This window comes from Melitaea cinxia, chromosome 5, assembly GCF_905220565.1.
Source record: "Melitaea cinxia chromosome 5, ilMelCinx1.1, whole genome shotgun sequence".
NCBI lineage: Eukaryota > Metazoa > Arthropoda > Insecta > Lepidoptera > Nymphalidae > Melitaea > Melitaea cinxia.
In genome coordinates this window covers 2416146-2438357 of record NC_059398.1, presented here as the reverse complement: position 1 = coordinate 2438357, position 22212 = coordinate 2416146, and positions in this window count along the sequence as shown.

Sequence of the window (22212 nt, the reverse complement as noted above, 5' to 3'; positions counted from 1 at the left end):
TTTAGCGGCACTTTCACATATCATTTTTGGTTCTATTGTGTGGCTCTGACGCTACTAATAATATTCTAAACGCGAAAGTTTGGTATGTTATACCTAGTATGTTATATGTATACGTAGGTATATAAATACCTACGTATATCCAGGGTATTCACATAGATTTATAAATTTATATTCCGATTTTAAAATATCGAAAGCTACTTGGTTAAAACTGCGAGACGCACTTAGTTTTTTTTGCTTGCTAATATCTCCAAGGTCATACAATACAAAAGTACTTTGTATATCGTATCTATTAAACAAATTTAGTTATTTGTCCGAATTATTACTCTAAACATTAAATACAAATAGGTACATATAAAAGGCGTAAAGAAACCAAAAAAAAGGTTTGCTCAATAAGTCAATAACTTCAATTTACACTCGCTCGGGCACTCGATAACCGTGCCTGCATTAGACCGTCCCTACGCATTAGCGGTCTTACTTATAAACGTTTCTTAATTTTTAATCAATTGCTTAGCAACGGATTAGCAAAAACCTCACTTATAAACACTATTTAGCGTTAAGAAGTCGTTAAGTAGTGTTTAAATAGCCGTCAAATTTAAACACTGCCGAGGCATAGTTTAACTCCTGCTAAGCGGCAAGATGGCGGATTTCACATAAATCAGCTGTTATATTGTGACGTTTGATCTACTTACTTGCGTGTGTTTGTTAGAAAAAAAAATTATCATTCTTTGTTTGTTTCTTAACTAAGTAACAACTAATCAACGTTTATAAGTAAACAAAAGTTAAACATGGATTTGTAGCTTAAGAGCGGTTTAACTAAGCGGTGGCTAAGTATTGCTTAGCGAGATTTTTATAAGTAAGACCGTAGATACCTTATCTAACCGGGTAGGTGTAGATACAACCGTTATGCGGATAATTAGTGATGTACCGATTATTATCGATGAACGTTTTCGATGTTTTCGAATGCGATTATTTCGTGTGATAAAATGATTATTAGACAAGCTTCTAGAAAATCGGATTTAATACATCTGTATCGTGAACATCTAACGTTTAGAGATAGCAATTATAGATTGTTGAAACTTGAATTCGTGAATGGGACAAGATTATAATTATGTATATGTGTTGTGTTGTATCAGTACAATAACTTAAGTAATTCTAAGAATAATTAATTAAAAATAATTAAGTGGTAAAAATACTACTTTTAGTACTTAAGTGGAAAATGACGTCATATCTACTGTGTCGCGGATGATTAATGCGATATAAGTGGAAGTTATTTCCATTATCAGCCTCTTTTCAAAAGTTGTCGTAAACTATGTTATGTATGTTAAATTTGATTATTTATTTTTATTTATAATTGTAATATTTTAACAAACATGCAACAATGTGAAAGTCGCAAGCTGGAAAGACTTTTTGCCGCGATGCAAATATTGCAATAACTAAATATATATATAAAAATATCATGGACATCACTTACATTGACACTTGTCTATGTGTGCGACATAAGCAGCTCGTGTGCTTACTTTTGTAAATATGCAACTTTTATTTATGTAACAGTAACGTGAAAGTCTTCGTCCGAAGAACACGTGTTTATGTTTTCATGTATAAGTACAAGAAAAAAAAATCATAAGATGTGGATTTAGTCTTAGGTATACGTATAGACTTATTTAAAATGTACATGCATGTAAATGCATCTATTTCTATATGAGCTTGACGCACACAGAGTGACATGAGCTAAATAATTTAAAACATCTATAATAATTAGATTATTTTGAGGTGATAATTTTGATTTGATTGATTTGATTTCTGTAACGATATAAATAAAAAAAAAGTTTTGTCACGCTAGGGCATCTGCGATTAGAATATTTATCAGTGAGGTTTAGTTTTATAAATAAAGCTTCCTAAATATATTTACAATTACCACTCCATATAATATATTTTAAAGGCGTGATTCGTTGATAACTGTAAAGCAAAGTTGATCACTACTTGTCATTTACATAATCGCCAATTTTCCTAGACCGTATCGGTGTAGGACATGACTATAATTTACTTCGCTTCATTTGAAACCATCAAGATAGGCGTATCTCGACTAGTATCTCTGTACCAGCATTAATACTGGTACTGGTCACGTGATATTTGACATTGTTTGATCGTTATTTTATTAATTTACACGTTAAACGCTTGAACAGTACGTCGTAGCCTTCCTATTCCTCCCCGTTTGTAGAAATTCACATCTAAATTTTAGTTCTTAGCTACAGTAAAAACTTTAAAATTATCATTACAAAAACATTGTATTATATTGATCATCACCTGCTCATTGGCACTCCGCAGGTGCTAAAAGAAAGCACAATTGAGATGCAACTATTGACAGCGGGGCAAAATGAAAACAATTTGTTGCTGTAATATGCAAGCTGCATATTACGCACAAAAACTACCATACTCCACTGGTCAAAAATTCCAATGATATCTTCTTGCCAAAAATACCGTCAAAATCTTCGGAAAATTTCCTTTTTTTTTGTTTTTACTAACGTTTTTGTACTAATCATTAAGTATATAGGCTCCATAAAAATCTTAGTGGAACAAAAATTTAAGTTTGGTTTGAAGATTTGGTGACGTCAGTAGAAGAAACAAACTGTTTATACATTAATATATTAGGCATTGCAAAGCTGAACTCGTTCATTGCACCTTTGGACATTGTGCCCATTAATACCTTATGATTGTAGGATTTCGAAGGTAGATACTAAAATAAAAAACAAGCAAGTATAGGTAGATTATTAAACTGAAAGTCAGGGAGTCTTTGGCTGCTGATTAAGTTGGACTCTTATCATTGGATATCTATGGATGAGACCTTCGCCAACAGTGAAAGTTCAAGGGAGATAAATGATGGCAGGAATATTAATAGCTATTATTTTGCTAGAATAGCATTGTCCTAATAAATTGGTACCTGAATGTAGGTTTTACGTAAGCGCAGGTGCTAGAGGAAAGCGTTCGACGCCCGCGCACATGACCGAGACGGACGTGAGGTCGTCGCGTTTAATATATTTAGTAACGACACTATCGTTAATTATAAACACTTTCACAAATTTAACCGTTTTGCAGACAAATTCGTTGCTATCCGTACAGTTGATAATTTTTTAACAAGGCTATGTCTTTAGGTAAAATAATATCTATAAATTAATGTAGACTTACTCTGCTATACATGTCAATTTTTCAGGACTCGGGAGAGAAATTCAGAGAGTTTAAAACTTTTTACCAGAAACTAGCCAAACTCTTTAGAATGTAGTCGTACCTTGCGGCTTAATTATTATTAATGGTCACTGCCTTAATTTTATGAGTGAGACCTTTTATGGCCTATATACCATCTCTTTTATCTCGACTTATCATAGTAAAATAATTATCAATAATTATCAGAATCGGTTCAATAGTTGTACAAATAAACGAATAAATCTTTTTTGGAAATAAGCGTGTTCAAAATCCATAATGTCATTTATAAGTTACTAGATCAGAGTTACGGTAAATCCGCGCAAGCGCAGTAGCAGAATTACGTGAAACAGGTGCAAGAGGAAAGCCAATTTCTGCGTCACTCGTGACCGAGACTTTGTCGCGTGAGGAAAAGCAAGAGACGAGAACATTGAACCGACGGATTTCCTCAATGACATAATAGATTCGATATCATCATAGACTTCCCGGTCACTCTTGCATAATGTTTTTTTAACTGTTCAATTCGTTACATTTCAATTTGTTTTGAATTTTGTTTTTGTCAGTTTGTTTATGCACGGATTAGTAACTTTTTTATTATCTATAAAATGATGCCTTTAAAGTGTAAAGTCTTGAATGCAAGTATATATTTCCGGTTATAATGAATAGACACAATTCTGCAAGAAATACCTTTATAGAACGGGTTTATTTAAATAATAAACATGTGTTTATGTGTTGAACACTTAAACGTTATCATAACATCGAGGGCAAAACGTGTGCGGTGAAAATAGAGGACTTCTTATGTTATGCGCATGCGCACAGCACGCACACACGCGGGTTTTTATTAGCCAATAGAGATTAGCTATACTTTATAGGGCAATAAACTGTCAGTCCTGATCATAGTTTTATGTCCTTTATGATCAGCACTTGATTTATTCTTGCTTTTTTTTTGTTAATCGTCTTTTTTCCTTTCTGTTGTTTAGTTATGGTCAAATGTATAAGACTAGTTGGCGTAAATTTAGTGCTAGTGCTTACAGCAACTAAAGTTAAACAATTTAAAAAAAAAAACTAAAATTTCACAAAGATGTTTATTTGTAGTGGATGGTGCCGTGATTTGATAATCCATGTCTTCTATAATTGTTTCGCCTGCTCTGCAGGATCTACATTCCGAATTCGTGGAAGCTTCACTTAAACTATAATTAATTAATTAAAACAAATATAATTATCATTCGTATAATGACGATACAAAACTTCTTTTAAAACCTATTTGAGTAAATTGTTCATTTTATTACATAGGCGATAGGTATAGAACTTAAATAATTTGCTTTGCGTAATGGCCGACGCGTTACACGCAACTCGTCACCTTTGTACAATTTATATTCAGTGCAAACACCGTGAGCAAACAATACGCCTGTTAACATCTCACACGGAACACATCTCTACAAACAGTCGGTCGTTACTATATGAAGCTGTGGATATGAAAGTTTATTGTGAATAGTATAGGAAAATAGATTTAATAGATTTAAAATCATTCATATAAGATATAGTTAAGGCAGTTATTTTTTATTATAAGGCCCCGGTTTGAAAAAAAAAATTTGGAGTAAAATGTACGGAACGAGTGACCTCATTACGTTTCTCGTAACGAGACAATGTTTTCTAATAATGCCATCATAGATGGCGTTATTTAATTTGTTTATTTACCATTTGATATGGTATATTCATCTTTTCCTTAGACTGTTAAGTCTTTTTTTGTGCCTATTTAGACAGTCAATCTGAATGAGTAAACCTTTAGTCGTGCGTCGGAGCTGACAATCACACACAATTTTTTCATACCTCTATGGTGCTAACAATTGTATAGTCCGCCTGGTAGTAAGCCGTAGCCTGGTTTTAACTGAGGTAGGGCACAGCAGGAATTTCCTGCTCAAAATATGGAGCAGCCCGATTGGGGTAGTACCTCGACCTTACAGAAGATCACAGTTAAATAATACTGTTTGGAGCAGTATTGTGTTCCTGTTGGTGAGTAAGGTGACAAGAGCTCCTGGGGGATTGGGGACTGGGTCGGTAACGCGCTTGCGATGCTTCTGGTGTTGCAGGCGTCTATAAGCTACGGTAATCGCTTACCATCAGGTGAGCCGTACGCTTGTTTGCCGACCTAGCGGTTACCGTAGCTTACAAACGTTTGTAACACCAGATTATTAACGTACATTAGATTTTTTTTTTCATAACAGTAGTAGAAGCAATTGCTAAGTCGGTTATCGTAGCCTATGAATGTCTCCAACATTAGGGGATATTGTCTCAGTATCAGTAGTTACACAAGTAAAAGCATCACAGCTACTAAAATAACTTCCAACTAAATCTTATGACGCCTGTAACGTAGGCTGTAGTCATACGACTAAAGAGTACGTATTATATTATGTAGTGGTAAGGAGATAGGAGGTTGTGTATACAAATACTCGCGTGTTAAAACAAAATGAGCAAAACTTTTACACACTTTGCTCACCGCGCTTTACGAAAGGGTCTTTTTGAATGTAAATAGAAATTAAAATTCTATCGTCTCTTCTTAACGTGTTTTAAGTAGATTCTATGTATTTAGCTGAGGGTAAATTTGTCTACAAATATTAACTTTTTCTGGTATAGCTATTATTAGTTAGTCCTTATAGTTAGCCATTACAAGATACTTTATTAACATCGTATAATTTATATGATAATTAGGGTTCCAAACTAGTGTTCTTTAGTATTAAGATTGCTGTTTGTCTATCACAGGATTATAATTTAGAACACCAATAAAGATTAAGTAAATATAATTTAAATTAAATTAAAAAAATTAAAGTGGTAGGGGACATGCGACCTATGGCTTTGTTAATGTATTTTCATCTATTTTTAAACATCAACAATTAAATGTCCGTCCACAACGATTCCTGAATTTAAAAAATACCCATGACACACGCAACATATCTCAGACATTTTAAGGTTTTGGTCACAGATACGAAATAGTCTGTCCCCATTTTAACGACATCGTAATTGCTAATGAAAGCGATTACAAATTGCCCGTCGGCTCTTTATGGTAAATAATAAGGACGCCTCTGATGTATGGTACCATTTCACGGATATCGTTTTTGTGTCAGACATATTGACTTTTTAGAGTGAGAGAGTTTTCACTACATCCGATATAAATCACTCTTGTTGATCGATTGAAGATCCTTATACAAACGTCTTAGTGGGTGAAGAGGTGCGTGCCTATTTGGTTAAGCAGTCTCTTGAAGTATTCATTGATGTTTATGACTTTGTTTTACTTCTTTGCATTGCAATTTCGCTGTTTTATAGTCTATAATTTTAATTTAAAAAAATTTTAAATTTATGAATTTCGAAAATGACGATTCAACAGTACTTTTTAAAGCCTATTTGAATAAACTTATTTTGTTTTTTTGTGATCTTCTTTAGGGCCGAGTAACTTCCCCAGTCGGGCTGCTCCAGATTTTTTGCAGAATTTTCCCTGAGGTGCCCTACCTCCGTTGAATTATTAGACTAACCACAATATTATTAACTTAATACAAAGATATTATAAGCTTTATATACAAAATAAAAGAAAAAAAATTATTTCGATTTTGTTGAGAAATTACAAAGTAATCAGAGTTAACATCTTTTCCTTAATCTTTATTAAAACAATTTTGCGTTCCGAAATAAATTTGATTGTAACAATAAAAGTCGTTTACGAAATTTTTTTATATTATAGAGAAGAAAAAAAAATTGCTTTTTAAAAAATACTTATCGACGATTTTAATTTGTTTTACTTAACTGTAACAAAAAGTTTTTTGTTTTTTTTTTTTTTTGTAACAAAACATTTTAAGTAGAATTTGGTATTCATATTTTTATGTCGCCTGCGTCAATTCATTTAGACGTATCACGTAAGGATGATTTCTTACAAGCGGTATTGTTATTTTTATTTGTCTACTTTGAATGACTGGTTTACTAACCTCGTATTTTTAAAGGTCTTCAATTATACATGTAAGTATGTTATACGAAATTTTTTGTTTTTGCAAACAAATATTAAAAATTCTATAAGAATGTAACAATTAAATCATAAATATTAAAAAGAAAAATAATAAAAAATCTTTTGTTATACAATGATAGGCGCGTTTTGCGTTTGACCACTATTTCACCTGATGATAAGTGAAAATGCGGTCTAAGATGGATCATACCTAGAAGTAACCTATTCACTCGTGACTTAAAGATCCCCAACTTATATTTTCCGAAAACACAGACACAAGTGTATATACACATTTTACATATAACGAGAATTTATTTCAACATAGCTTTAGAGTCAAATGATAAAATTAAAACACATTTACATATAGTGAACGCGATTAATGTATCGTATAAAATACACAACATAAAAATGTTAACGATATAAATTGTCAACTGTTTAATTATTTGATGAGATTTAATTATAGGAACTTAACGATGACATAAATTAGATTCGTTAACGTAACATTGACACAAAGAATGTGGAGATGAAATTTGCCTCATTCAGTTGTAAAATAAAAATGTGTGTTATTGAATTAATATTTAGTCCATATCACTTGAGGATACAATAAAAACATGGTGATTGTTTTAAACATAAACTAACAGAATTTGTAAGTGTCCTATTTGTGGGCAGCAGCTTCTGTTGATGACTGTTGAAGTTGTTAGCGGATAATTTGGCAGGATATCATATAATTATGATAATGACCGGGACAGCTTTGCTTGCTCTAGAAGACAGGGAGACCGTAACAGACACCTACCTCCCCTGCTACACACACCTGCCTGCCTACGTCTTTCGCTCTTAGCGAGAATGCAATAATTAGTGATCAATGTATAACGCGCTCGTTCTAAATAACTTTCGTTACCATTAGGCACACCAGAACATTGAACTTCTATAATTGTCAAACTAAATGTAAGGAAAAATATCAAAATACAACGTACGTAAGTCAAATACCTTAGGTTTAATATAAACCAGTTTCGACCGGATCACAATCTGTATGTCGAAATATTTGTAAACGGTACCGATAGTTAAATCGATTCCGCCGAACGATTATCTGTCGGTTATCGAGAGAGAACCATTGAATCGGGCCATCGCCTTCATCAGATAGCGACCGGTTAATTTGATTGTAATTGTATTGTTCCCGAGAGAACTGCATTTGTTTAACGCAACATACACATAGGTACACAAACACGTACCCACAGACGTACACATGCACACTTTTACTACCCACACTTGCATATTTTTGTAATTTGATAACTTGTTTAAAGTTAATTGAGTGCAAGGATGGAAATTCATAATGATGCGTATAGTTGTTTTTCGTTTAATGGAATTTTTTTATATATGTATATCCGTATACTTTCAACTCAAATTAATAAGTAAAGTATTGAGATATGCGAATAAGACTCAATTCACGCAGTAAAATGCAATCAGTATCTGGGAGACATAAGTTTGGTTCGAACTTTAAATATATTTTTTTTTGAAGGTATGGATGTCCCTGACATATGACAGACTAAAGCAATATAGTATTCATTTTAAAATTGTTTAAATAGTTTGCGAGGTATACATACTCTGTACATTAGAGTATTAAATATTTTACAGAGACATATGTGAGACATGTGTGATTGTATGTACTTATGTGTTTGAATGTTTACTCCATTCATGACGTAAAATATATCTTGTCTCCTCTGTAGATGTACAAGACGACGACGTATTTTTATGTGTGCTATGTAACAAATCCTAAAATTCGATTTTCTTTTTTTAAATTAAAATATTTAAAACTATTATGTAGAATAAATGTTCATCAATATAGTCTGTGCTATTAAGTATATTATAAAACTATTAGTCTAGATCGGGTCTGAGTAATTTCCTACCTCATTAGGGATGTAACCAATATCTCACGGAATGTTTTCTAAATCGATTTTAACGGTTTTTCGTTAACTACGTATTATTATACTATAATAGTGTCATTTTTAATTTGATGCGATCAATAATAGCGCTTGAATCAAAGTTTTTATTTTTTTTTTATTTACCTCGTTTTTGACTCGTAAAATTATAAAAACTGGGTTAACAATAAATCACATCGATTAGGATTGTTTTTCTAGATTACCGAAAAGTGTTGCCAAGTCTAAACGTTATACTATAACCGTATAACGGATTTTTAATTGAAAAATAACACATCCACCCAAAAATTGGTTTAAAATAATAAATAGAAAATATAGTAGCGGTATTGAAATAATCGTGATATGGCAATTAATATTCATAAGATGTATTTAAAGATGAATAAAATGAGTAACGATTTATACTTGATTGCGATATCAGATTTTTACTAAGGCAAGGTTGAATTTAAAATATTTTTTATTTGTTTAAATTTTTAATTACTTTATTAATACTGGCCAATAAAATTTTATAATTAAAAAACACACATCTAATCAATTTTAGTCTTGTAAAAAACATTTATTGAAATTAGAATTATTTTAACTATAACAAAAATATATATTTTTTGTATAAAAATATAAAACCGCCCATGACTATTAAAAACGTCGGATGTGAAAAACAGCGACTTTACAGGAGAGCTATTCAAAGTGTAAATTGTGTCTATCTTTTTACTTATTTTAAGCAGGATCATGAAATTTTAAAGTAATGCTGTACAGGCTATTTATGTTTAATATTATTACTAGCCGGTATTTAATGTGTAAATAGGAGAAAAACACTTGTTACTTTTGTAACGGGTTAAGACTAATAGGTGCTGATTTGTCAGAAGTACCACAACTAAATAATATATGCATAAAATAAACAATTTCTCTTCAGCTGATGCTAGACTTGGTTATTTGGGAACGTTTTATGAAATAAACAAAAAGTGCGATTTTGCAGTTCCGACGATGTTATTAGTCACTAGCGAATAACCATAAACCATAACATTGATACTTAGTATATTTTCATTAAAAAAATAATAATAACAAAAACAATCACATAGATTAATAAATAATCGATTGTGTATTAGATTTAAATAACTGGTAATTTGTTTAGTGTTGTGTCATGGCCGCTTCGTCAAATTTTTATGTAGCAACATTGAGTGTTACAATCGACGGTGTTTAACGGTATTCATAAGGAATTTTTATAACCGACAATAAATATGAGCGCAAAACGATTTAATAAGCGCGATAATAACAATAACAGTCTCGTGTGAATTTTTGATATTGACGAAATAATCATATTTTCGATAATCTTGAATTAGAGGTTGTATGAACATTGGTCATGTTTTTTGGTCTCTACTATTTTGAGGTTAATAATATTATTGTTCATTGAAAAATGAATAGAATTTATTTGTTGTGTTATTCTATATTTAGGTAGGCTAGTTGTTCCTCGCGGTTTACCTCACATAACAACAGATGAATGAAATTTCGAGGGTTTTTAAAACCCTACGAGTTGAACTTAGGTTGGGCACAGCAACTGAGTTAGGGCACAGCAGGAAATTTCCTGCTCAAAATATGGAGCAGGCCGACTGGGGTAGTACCTCGACCTTACAGAAGAACACAGCTAAATAACACTATTTTCAACCAGTGTTGTGTTCATATTGGTAAGTAAGGTGACCAGAGCTCCTGGGAGGAACTGGTGATGGGGTCGGCAACGCCCTTGCGATGCTTCTTGTGTTGCAGCCAGCAGTTGTCTATAAGCTACTGTAATCGCTTACCAGCGGGTGAGCCGTACGCTTGTTTTCCGATCTAGTTACATAAAAAAAAAATATAGCTATTTAACTTTTTACAGCAATTTTCATTATAATATATTTATCAGTTTTTTAACGTAAGAGTAACAAACATCTAACTATCCATTCACACATAGGTACTTACCCATTTAACTTGCAACTAGGAAGAAGCGCGAGGCACAATTAACATAGGCATATTATAAAGTAAACTCGAACAGAGCTGCGAATAGAGGCTACTAACAGTTCCTTAATACGTGATGAAGACGATAATCGTGGCTGGTGAAGACGTTAAAGAGAAATGTAGCTTCGTTTTACGAGCGATGGCGAGATTGCGTCACTTCATTACGTGCTATCTGCTTTAATCAATCTTAGTTTCGTCCTAAACCTTTTGATTTTGCCACACAGAATGATGTAGATGTAACAAGATTTCGTAGATAATGTTATGATAGAAATAAAGGTGTAATTATTTTTCTCCTACATAATGCAATAATGAGATATATGAGTGCGGAAAGAAAGAAGTAAATGAGCGCTTGACACTCAGCGGCTCCCAGTAGGATATGAACTACTAAACACAAACGCTCCGATCAGAATAAAAGTCTAATGGGCATGCCAACAGTCAGTTGCCGCTGTAAGAACTTGCATAATCATAAAAAAACTTTAAATCTAATGGCAAATAGAGCTCAATACGGGGGTACGACTGACCCCCCTGTCCCACTATCGGCTTGGCGCCATACAATAGAACGTAACGGTCCGTCCAATTTATGAGCAACGATGTAAAATTCCTTTTATTTGTGACCAAGATATGTAGGTCGATTTTTTTTTACAACCGCGACAGGTTTTCGATAGCGTTGTTTATAGAAAAAAAGCGACAACCGTTAAATAATTCGTGATGGTTATTTGCGTTCTATTGGTAATATATTTTATATTCTTATAAGGATAACGGATACGGAATTGTCCTCGTTAATCAAATGTCCAATTTGGTCACAAATTTGGGACCAATCTGTTGGTTCCAATTAATCTACGTTTGTATAATTGAATGAATATTATTGCTTAATTATATTCGAATAAGTTTCGGCCACGGTTCTTTGTTCTGCTTTTTAACCGACTTCAAAAAAGGAGGAGGGTACTTTAATGCATGTTCGGGGATAACTTTGTCTTTTATAAACCGATTTTGATAAAAAAATTTTTGTTGGAAAGGAGATATCCTAAGTTTAGTACCATGATAGATAAAACCAGAATCTGATGATGGGATCCCAGAGAAACCCTCGAAAATCGTAGTGACGACTAGTGCGTTTGTTAATTTTTTTCGTCTACTTACGTTGTATTACTTGTCGATGTAATTGAAGTCGGTTTTTTTAGTTTGCGAGCAAACACAATTATCTGCTTTCTATTCAAACTGTTTGAAAAATTTTGACACCGTCTTTATTATTCTTTTTCCAGTTTATTCAGCTATTTTGTTATCAATTTTATTATCGGACATTTTAATACGTTAGGTGTTGGTTTTTTCTTTAATAAGATCTCAAGATCCGAATTAAATGAACCGTTCATTTACTTTAAAGATAAAATATTATTAAATATAGCAACAGCGTTATTTCATCATCATTATATTTATATGAATGTGGCGTAAATCTTGTCTAGAATTAATCTAAAATTCCTGGTAGAGGCTGTGTCGGGCTTAGAAGTGTCACAATAAACATTAGTCCGTGTTTACACTGAAGGCGCAGTGTGGACAAGTGACGACACGGCCTTATATTGCATGCAACAAGGTCTAAACATGTATTTAGCATTTCCGACAGTATCTTAAACGAAATGTGTTCAGTATTTAAACATGAATGCATTTTAATTGAAATTAATTATAAATTATCAATATTTTATGTAACATTGATTTGAAATTAATATGTTCGTGTAATTTAATATTAGTGTTTTACATGTTTGCTAAAAAGATGATAACATCCTAGACGCTATTATTTTAACTTCGCAGGAATTCTCTTACTATAACTCTTCAAATTTTCTATACCCCTAGTCCACTGTTTTAATTAAAGCATGATGGTCTTAATAGGGAGGTAGATAACTGATATCGTAATGGCTTGTTTTAAATGGTGCTACAGAATAACTATAATGAAATAAACGCAAAAGCAGTTTTTACAAATTTACTGTATGTTTGCTACATAAAGATACCGTTATGTTGTGGTTCAGATGCGTCAATTGAAAAATGTCAATATTGACAGAACTATAAAATGCGTTTTCCGCTAATAGCTTTCTCATACTTATGATAGCCTGGTAACAGCATTGAGTATAAAGTTTTCGAGGAATTTAACGCTTCACTTAAAATCATGTCACAATAAAATTCCTTAAAAACTAGTTTCGTAATAGAAACGTTTTGTTACATTATGCATAATAATTACAAAAAAAAACATTAAATTATTTCAACTCATTTGAATATCATTCGCGTTTGCTTACAAAACTTAAAACTTAACGCACGAATGATTGTCTGCTTCGTACCGCTTTTTAAATAACTATTTTAAATTCGTGTTTTTATTCGTGTTAATCCGGATTGTGACAGGAATTTAAAAATAAGGTGCTCTATTAATACTTATATTATAAGCTGTAACTGAGGTAGCGCACAACAGGAAATTTCCTGCTCATATTATGTAGCTGTCCGACTGGGTTTAGATCATGGCTAAATAATACGGTTTTCAAGCAGTATTGTGTTCCTGTTGGGGAGTAAGGTCAGCTCTGGTCAGAGCTCCTAGTGGGGATTGGGGATAGGGTCGGCAACGCGCTTGCGATGTTTCTGATGTTGCAGGCGTCTATAAGCTACGGTAATCGCTTACAATCAGGTGAGCCGTACGCTTGTTGCCGACCTAATCTCAGGAAGTACTGGTTCAAATTGATTTTTTTTTTGTGTTGGATAGGCCATTAACAGAGAAAAGCTATTGGCTATTTTTCTTTAAATTAGCTAGCCGTGCTTGAAACCGCGTGGCACGGCTAGTGTACTATATTCATGAAGTTTTGCTTGAGTTTCATTGAGTAAGCTGAGGTTTCGTTCACATGAACATTACAAAAATCAGGCATATAGTAATGAAAAATTTCGTTACTCAAGTAAGCTTTAAAAGCTGTTTACCACATATTTAAAAAGAAAGATTAAAACCAGACATGAGCGCTATCAAACAAACTATAATATACTTTATAAAATATAAGTTAAGATAACACATGCATAATATAGGTGTTACAATTATAACAATTTTAAAAGCTATTTAAAATAATTTGAGTAAATTAATATTCCAGTACCGTTCCGAAATCCTTTAATTTTAAATCTCGAACGTTGAAAATTAAAATAATAACTGTTGCCATTAATCATAAGAATGAAAGATAATTAGTTATGACGGTGTTTCTGGGGAAAGGTTAAGTGTCGAACTGGTAACATTGAATTATTTAAAACTGTGAGTTATTTATTATGGCCTGTTTATGATTTTTACGCACTTGTAAGATGAAACATTACTTTGCCTTTTTTAATTGAAGTTTATTATTGTTAAGTTTTTGTTATGCTTGTTTTGTTATTTATTTATTAAATGATCTAAATGTACGTGAAAGAAATAAACGATATAAAAACTTTATAGAGTGCTTAGGCGGTCCTAACTCTCATAGTGATTTCATGTTATGTACCTTCACATATAAAAGTAGAATTAATATGTATAGATCGTGTTTACTGATGTAATAATAAGTTCCTATATTTCGTTTATTTTTTATTTTTATTTTTATCTCTACGCTTTATAAATTTTAAAAAAGGAAAAATAAATCTTGCTGTCTTAAGAAATTATTTCGAATTTAATAGTGAATGCTAATTACGTAAGGATTTTTTTTTAAATTTAGTAAACGTTAAGAGTAAGAAACCTTCGATATACGTAAGTGACATGATATCCTCGAAAAGAAAAAATCGATTTCCGCATTTTATTGCAGTCGCCTTGCGCGTCTTGTATGGGACGCGGCGACCTCATGGTGCTTGCTTGGTAGTTTTATTATAAAACATGCTTTTTATAATAAAACTAGCTATGTACTGCAGTTTCACACGCGTTAATTTAAACGAAAAAGCCTGTAACCTTCCTCGTTAATGGGCTATCCAATATAAAAATAATTTCTCAATTCGAAGCAGTAGTTCCCGAGATTAGCGCGTTTAAACGAACATATCAGCTTTATAATATTAGTATTGATAAATATTTATTTGGCTATGAAATGATTACATAGACTAGCCCGTTGGCGCATTTTGTGGTGACCCTGCTTTCTGCTCCGGAGGTAGTGGGTTCGATTCCCACCCTGAGTCTGGGTGTAATAAATATATTTATTTATATATGCATTAATTATAAGTATGTTTATCGAAAAACAAAATTAAAAATGTAACTATACCAGTCGGCTGTTACCTATAACACAAGCATTAAGTTGCTTAGTTTAGGAACAGACGACCGTGTGTGTATTGTGTAGATATTATTTTATTTATTTTTAATATTATAAATGTCATAAAATGTACATTTAAAATAAGTCATAGCAAAATCAACATACAATTTACGATGAAGATTATTATCATATTACATACTTCTGCGCTTTGATAGTAATAACAAAGAAAATAATAAAAAGAACAAAATACAAATATATACATTTGTTTATTTGACATATTGGAGCAGACGTGTCCTGGAGTGGAGACCGCTTCTTGGCAAACGCAGGAACGGCAATTTACGTAAGATACCGGTGGTGGCTGAATAAGGATTGCGGAAAACCGCGATGTTTTCCGCGAACTTTGATAGGCCTATGTACAGTAGTGAACTGCGATAGGCTAAAGTAGAAGTAGTAGTAATATTGAGTCAACTAAATGTCGTTAAATGATGTTTTATACTAGCGTTAAACGTTTGCGTTAACAACATCCAAGCGATATACATACTTGAGTTTATATCTGTTTGCCACATAAATTGTTCGTCTTAAAGGCAGGGGGTCCGTTTAAGACTTAATAACTTTACTAATTATTATGTTTTGCACTTTTGTAGACATTTCTGCGAGTGTGTATACATTACATTTTAATTTCAACCCATTTACGATGGACGGCGTTGAACTTAAAATATCAAAAACTTAAAAGTAATTTTTTTATCCTTTGAAACTGAATATCAACATATAAAGCTACTACACAATTGATATATATATATAATACACACATACTTAAATTCATTGCAAGTTAAATAGAAGCTATTAAAAACGTCACCATCTTGCTCAATCTTTTTGATATTTTGTTAATTGTTATATTTAATGTATTTTTGATGTTGCGTTATTTTAATTATATTCATCTATGATCAGTTACAAAAGCATTCAGACGGTGTAATGGTATTATTTATTTTATTGTAGTAAACGAAAAATGACAAAAAAACAAATTAATAACAAACGCTTACAATGTAGAAGGCAAGTTCAATTATAATTATTATTAATGTCATAAGTCAAAACAAATTTTCTTCGTGCCAAATAAAAATCTGAATGACATAAATTTCTTTAATTTGTTATCAGTTTTTTTTTGTGTAATAAATATACATTTTTAATACGCATACCAATGTAACAGAAACATTTAATGGTTTTAATTATCCCATTCGTGGACCGATTGTAACGCGAAGGCTGTCATTTTCGCAACGGAAGCGACACGTGCGCGTGCGGTGGTATGCGTTTAAGGATTCCGATACACATTGTGATAAACATCACCGTAAAGGAAAAAATGTACATTAAACAAATGTATTATGTTTTTTTTTTTTCTTTATCTTTATTACAATTAATAATTTTTGTTTTTCAGTATTTCATTTGTTTTTATATATTTGGAACCTTCTTCTTGTATCAGACTTTTTCGTTTTTTCACATTATGTGTTGTTTTATTAATTGTCAGCTTCTTTTTATGTATACAATAAATAATAATTTTTATTATTATCAGTCACATTTTCCTAGATAGATTCTTTTTTCCTACTATGAGCAACAGTGTGATATTTTATAGCCTACTGTAGTTATATAGTTGTGTTTGCTCGCAAACGAAAAAAACCGACTTCAATCACATCGACAAGTAATACAACGTAAGTAAACGAAAAAAATTAAACGCACTAGTCGTCACTACGATTTTTGAGGTTTTCCCTCGATTTCTCTGGGATCCTATCATTAGATTCTGGTTTCCTTATCTTTTACTACGCTTGGGATATCTCCTTTCCAACAAAAAAAGATTGATCAAAATCGGTTCATAAACGACGAAGTTATCCCCGAACATACATAAAAAAACATAAACGGTCGAATTGAGTACAAACAAACTGTGGTTGCGCGATGGTAAGAATACGATCGCCGCTCTATTTTAATCAATTTAGGCAAAATTGAATTTGTTTCAGTCGCAGCGAAAAAAGAAACGCACATACTTCTTCGATAACTTTATTAAGTCTAATCCATAGAGTAATGACATTTTTGACTTTGGCACTGACTTTCCTGTACAGTTGCCATTAAAAAAAAGAAATGCTTATATACAATTTATTGTTGTTTATTCAATCACACAAACAAATCTTTACATGTTATGACAGTTTTAACAGATACTTCCAGTAAGGCTTCGTATCGAAGTAGCCTTAACGAAATCACCTGAATGAATCGGAGTGGAACGGCCTTGCGAGAACGATACGTGATCTATCTACTGTCGTTTGTCCGTATGTTGTGTCTACCTGCGCATTCGTAAATATGCATGCATCATGCATTCAGAATACCTGTATTCATATCAGTTTTCTAGGAACAGAATGTCTATAGAAATGATATAGAGGAGGATAGAAAGATATTTATAAAATTGTTTTTGATTTATAATCTTGTGAATGATTTGTTTTTTTTTTTTTTTTTTTTTTTATAGAATCAGTGTGTGAATACATTCACACACGCAAAGGTATTCGTATTTTACAAAGTAGTTCTACATTTCTTTTTTTTTTTGTAAATTGTTACAATTATTGTATTACCTATCAATAAAAATAAAAGGTAATCGCCGAAATGTATGTACGCGCAGAACTTTAAAATTACACCAAATTAGAAAATTAATTTGTCAAATGAAATTGTCAAGACAAAGTTTGTGTAAAAGAAAGATAGGAATAAATCTATATATTTCAAAAAAATAAAATAAAGGCGATACAAAATTCGGTAGGTCAGCTAAGCGTAGATCGATTATTTGCCAGTACTGCTATTACACTCAAAGAACATCTTATTAAAACTGCAATATTACCTAATAATATTACTAATGATATTAATAAAAGATCGTCAGTTTGCTTCGATATCTTCCACTTTAGCAGATAAATTAAAAAAAAACCTACATATCACCGATGGTAGTGTAAAATTAAATATAAATTTCAAGTGGCCAAACTGGTTTGTGTTTATTGAAAGCTTGTAGTGTTTTTACAATATGAACTTAACCGGTTGGTAAGGATAAGTGTTTGCCACATTGACCTTAAACCTACTTCCTTGTGAAGTCTTCATGAGCCTCGATAGTTCTCGGTGCAGGTCATATAATATTAATACTTTTTAATTTATTAAAACCATTAGTATAAGCATCTACAGCGTAGTTACGAAAATCTGCACAAGGTGTGTATATATCTAATAGTCGATTTTATTTTAAAATAGAAAATCTTTTTAAAAATTACATTTGTATTATTTTTTTCATAATGATAAAGCATATTACATATAATCAGCCTCTGAAATCCCACTGGGCAAACGCCTCTTTCTCCGTGTAGGGAGAGTGCGTTATGAAAACGTATATTTATTTCAAAAAAGTGTAAATATGTATGTCAGTCGGTTATTATCTACAACATGCATGAATTAACTAAACTGAGGTAGCACAGCAGGAAACACAGACCTTACAGAAGATCACAGCTAAATAATACTGCTTTCAAGCAGCTTTGTTTCTGTGGTAAGGTGACCAGAGCTCCTGGAGGGGCGCGGTTCGGGTCGGTAACGCGCTTATCATATGTGCCTTCACAAAATTTTCTTCAAATATGTCGATTTTAAAGTTACTTAGTAATAAGCTGTAATTTCCTACTTTTCAAATTTATTCACCTTATATTTCAGCTATGGTATGGTATGGTATGCCTACATGTACCTATATGCCCCTCAACGGAAGGACACCTGTTTCGAAACACGTTGAATTACATAAACAGTTACATTTATTTTACAATAGTATCGATTTGTTTCGAATCTTCAATACTGTTATGACATAATGGTTTGTAACAGTTCAAATCTATTAACTTCCTAGATCGTTTAACAATATTTCGTTACGCAGTGAAATGTTTCATTTATTCATACTAATATTGTAATCAACTGTTACTTTTTTACGATTTAAACTGATAGGATTTTTTATGACTGATGCCAGTTTGATACGATTAAATGGTAAAGTTTTATTTCGTAGTAGGTATACCTACATGTTTATATTTAGTTCTAAAACCTCGTTTCCAACTTGCTGTTTCTATTGACTTGTTTTTTGAAGAACTTCTTTACGCATGCTTGACTTGGGCAGTACGCTGGTGAATGCGTGATGAGAGCGTTACGAAAAGTGTGATCAGGCGAGACGAACGGAAGTTGAGAGGGCGATATAAATTAGTGAAGACAGAAAGAGAGAAAGTTACGTTTCGGATATTACTGTAGGGGCAACTAAAAAAATTTTACTCCAGTCGTATGAGCTAAACATTTCTCGTTTTTTTCTTTCTTTATAGCTTAGAATTTCTTTATAGCTTGTGCTGTGTGGCTACGGCACTAAAGAATTTAGCTACCCCTTCTCCTCCCGTGGGTGTCGTAAGAGGCGACTAAGGGATAACAAGGTTCCACAACCACCTTGGAACTTGGGAAGCCGACCGATGGCGGGATAACCATCCAACTGCTGGCTTTGAAATACACAGGCCGAAGACGGGCAGCAGCGTCTTCGGTGCGACAAAGCCAGTACTGCGGTCACCAACCCGCCTGCCCAGCGTGGTGACTATGGGCAAAACACATGAGTTTACGTTATTTTTGGCGTAAACTTGTGGAGGCCTATGTCCAGCAGTGGACTGTACAGGCTGTAATGATGATGATAGCTTAGAATTGGTATGTCGTATATGTTGTTTAATTTCGTGTCTCTCGATTGTATACGTTTCAATATAATTATCATAGATAAATAAATTTGAGTGATTTTAATAAATCAAAACTATATTAACATTTCATAAAAACTTAAACCAGCTACTTTTGCAGAAAAGCAACAAAGCAACAAATTATTTTGTTCGTCGTGATTAGATATTTCTAAGTCGATTTAATATTTGACTTTTTTTCATGTTAACGTAGCGCTAATAATAATAATTTATATTTAACAATTAATCCACAAAAAATAAACAATATTTTGATAGAGTAAAAAAAAAAACAATTACTTAATGGAATTCATGTCATGATTTAAATATCAAATGTAACATATCACTTTATATGATGATACACCATATAAGATATACTTCATATATAATAGATCTTCATGTTATATTGATATTGCTGTATATATCTGATATCTATACAAATAAATAAAATTGGAGTGTCTGTATATTATAATAACCGCTTTTTACTAAATGCATATGGATTTATACACGGTACATGTGCCAAAATAACATTTTTTACAATGTTTGTCCGTCTGTCTGTCTGTTTGTTCCGGCTAATCTCTGAAATAGCTGGACCGATTTTGACGAGACTTCCACTGACAGATAGATGCTGTAATAAGGAGTAACTTAGGCTGCTTTTATTTTAGAAATGTATTTATTTTATAACTGCGAAATGAACAATTATTTTTTTGTTAAATTCCACGCGGATGAAGTCGCGGGCACAGCTAATAGTATGTAAGTATAATAAACAGTAAGTAGCACGAGTATCGAGTACTTAAGAGATTGTATCTATTTTTCTACGAATAATCGATTCTCTAACAGCTTTACATTAGACCATTAGACTGAGCGTACGCTGAGTTTGAATTACTATGCTTAAAAGAATATTTGACTTCTATTGTAACTGTTTAATGTAGTTGTACCGTAATGTTAAGTGGCCTACTTCAATGAACAGCCTACATACAAATAAATAAACAAATACTTAACCATACAGATACATACTTACACATACATAACAATTTCCATATAGTTTTAAATTTCCATACGCTTAGCTTAACAAATCTTCAATATACACAGATGATGTCTTTTGACGTTTCATTTGCAAACGTTAATACATGTAGAGTGACAAATATTTCGACTATTATGAGACTTCTAGTATTTCAAATATCAAGTGTCCGTGTATTGGTTAGATCGATCATTCGAAATGTTGCCAAAACCGCAATCAATCAAGTATTTTGTTGACATATTTGTGTTATAATGATTTTGGTTTATTGAAACAATATTAAGTAATTAGTTAGTAGTCGTTCTCAGAGTTTTTGTCGCGATTTTAATAACGCTGTTACTTACTATGTATTTATTGACCTTTGAATCTATAAATTTAAAGTAACCGATACGGATACGGAAAATAACAAAATAAATCATCTAACTTTGCCATAGTTAAGTTTGTTAGAATAAAAATCTTAGTAAAAATCTTAAAAAAAACTTTCCACAGCAGAACATATTTCAATATGCGTAACATTAAAGATATATTTATCAAAAGTAAGTTACATTATAAAAGTTACCACGGTCAAAAGCATGGTCACCGTGTCGGCTGCACGTGCGCACCGATCGTGGCTTTTTGTGAATGACTCAAGCGGTCTAGCTAGAGCAAATTTAACGGTATCCGTTGCTTTTGCTTGTTGTTTTTTTTTTTTTTTTTTACTTTTTACACCTGACAAGCTTCTGACTGTCAGCTCGTCCCAGATGCGATGTTACCTGTACGTCTAGTTTTACGTGTGTATCTGTCGCCCGTGATAGTTCATGTTAATACATTACTCACCGCTGTTAAGAGTCAGCGGTTTCTCTAATTAAGATGTTAGTCTTTAGTTATGATCTTATATGTCGATTTATAAGCGAGAAAAGAATTTTTGAAGCTAACTAATGCGTTCCTTAGTACTACATTTGTAATATTTGGAAAATGGTTCGTCATTTCTATTCTTTTTTGTGTCTTATCTATTTTATATATTTAATATCTTATAGCAAATTCTCTAAAATTGTTTTTTTTTTATAGGTATATTTAATTGGTCATCATCATCACTTCAGCCTATCGCAGTCCACTGATGGACATAGGCCTCCCTAAGTTCTCGCCAAAAATGATGTGAACTCGTGTCTTGTACTTA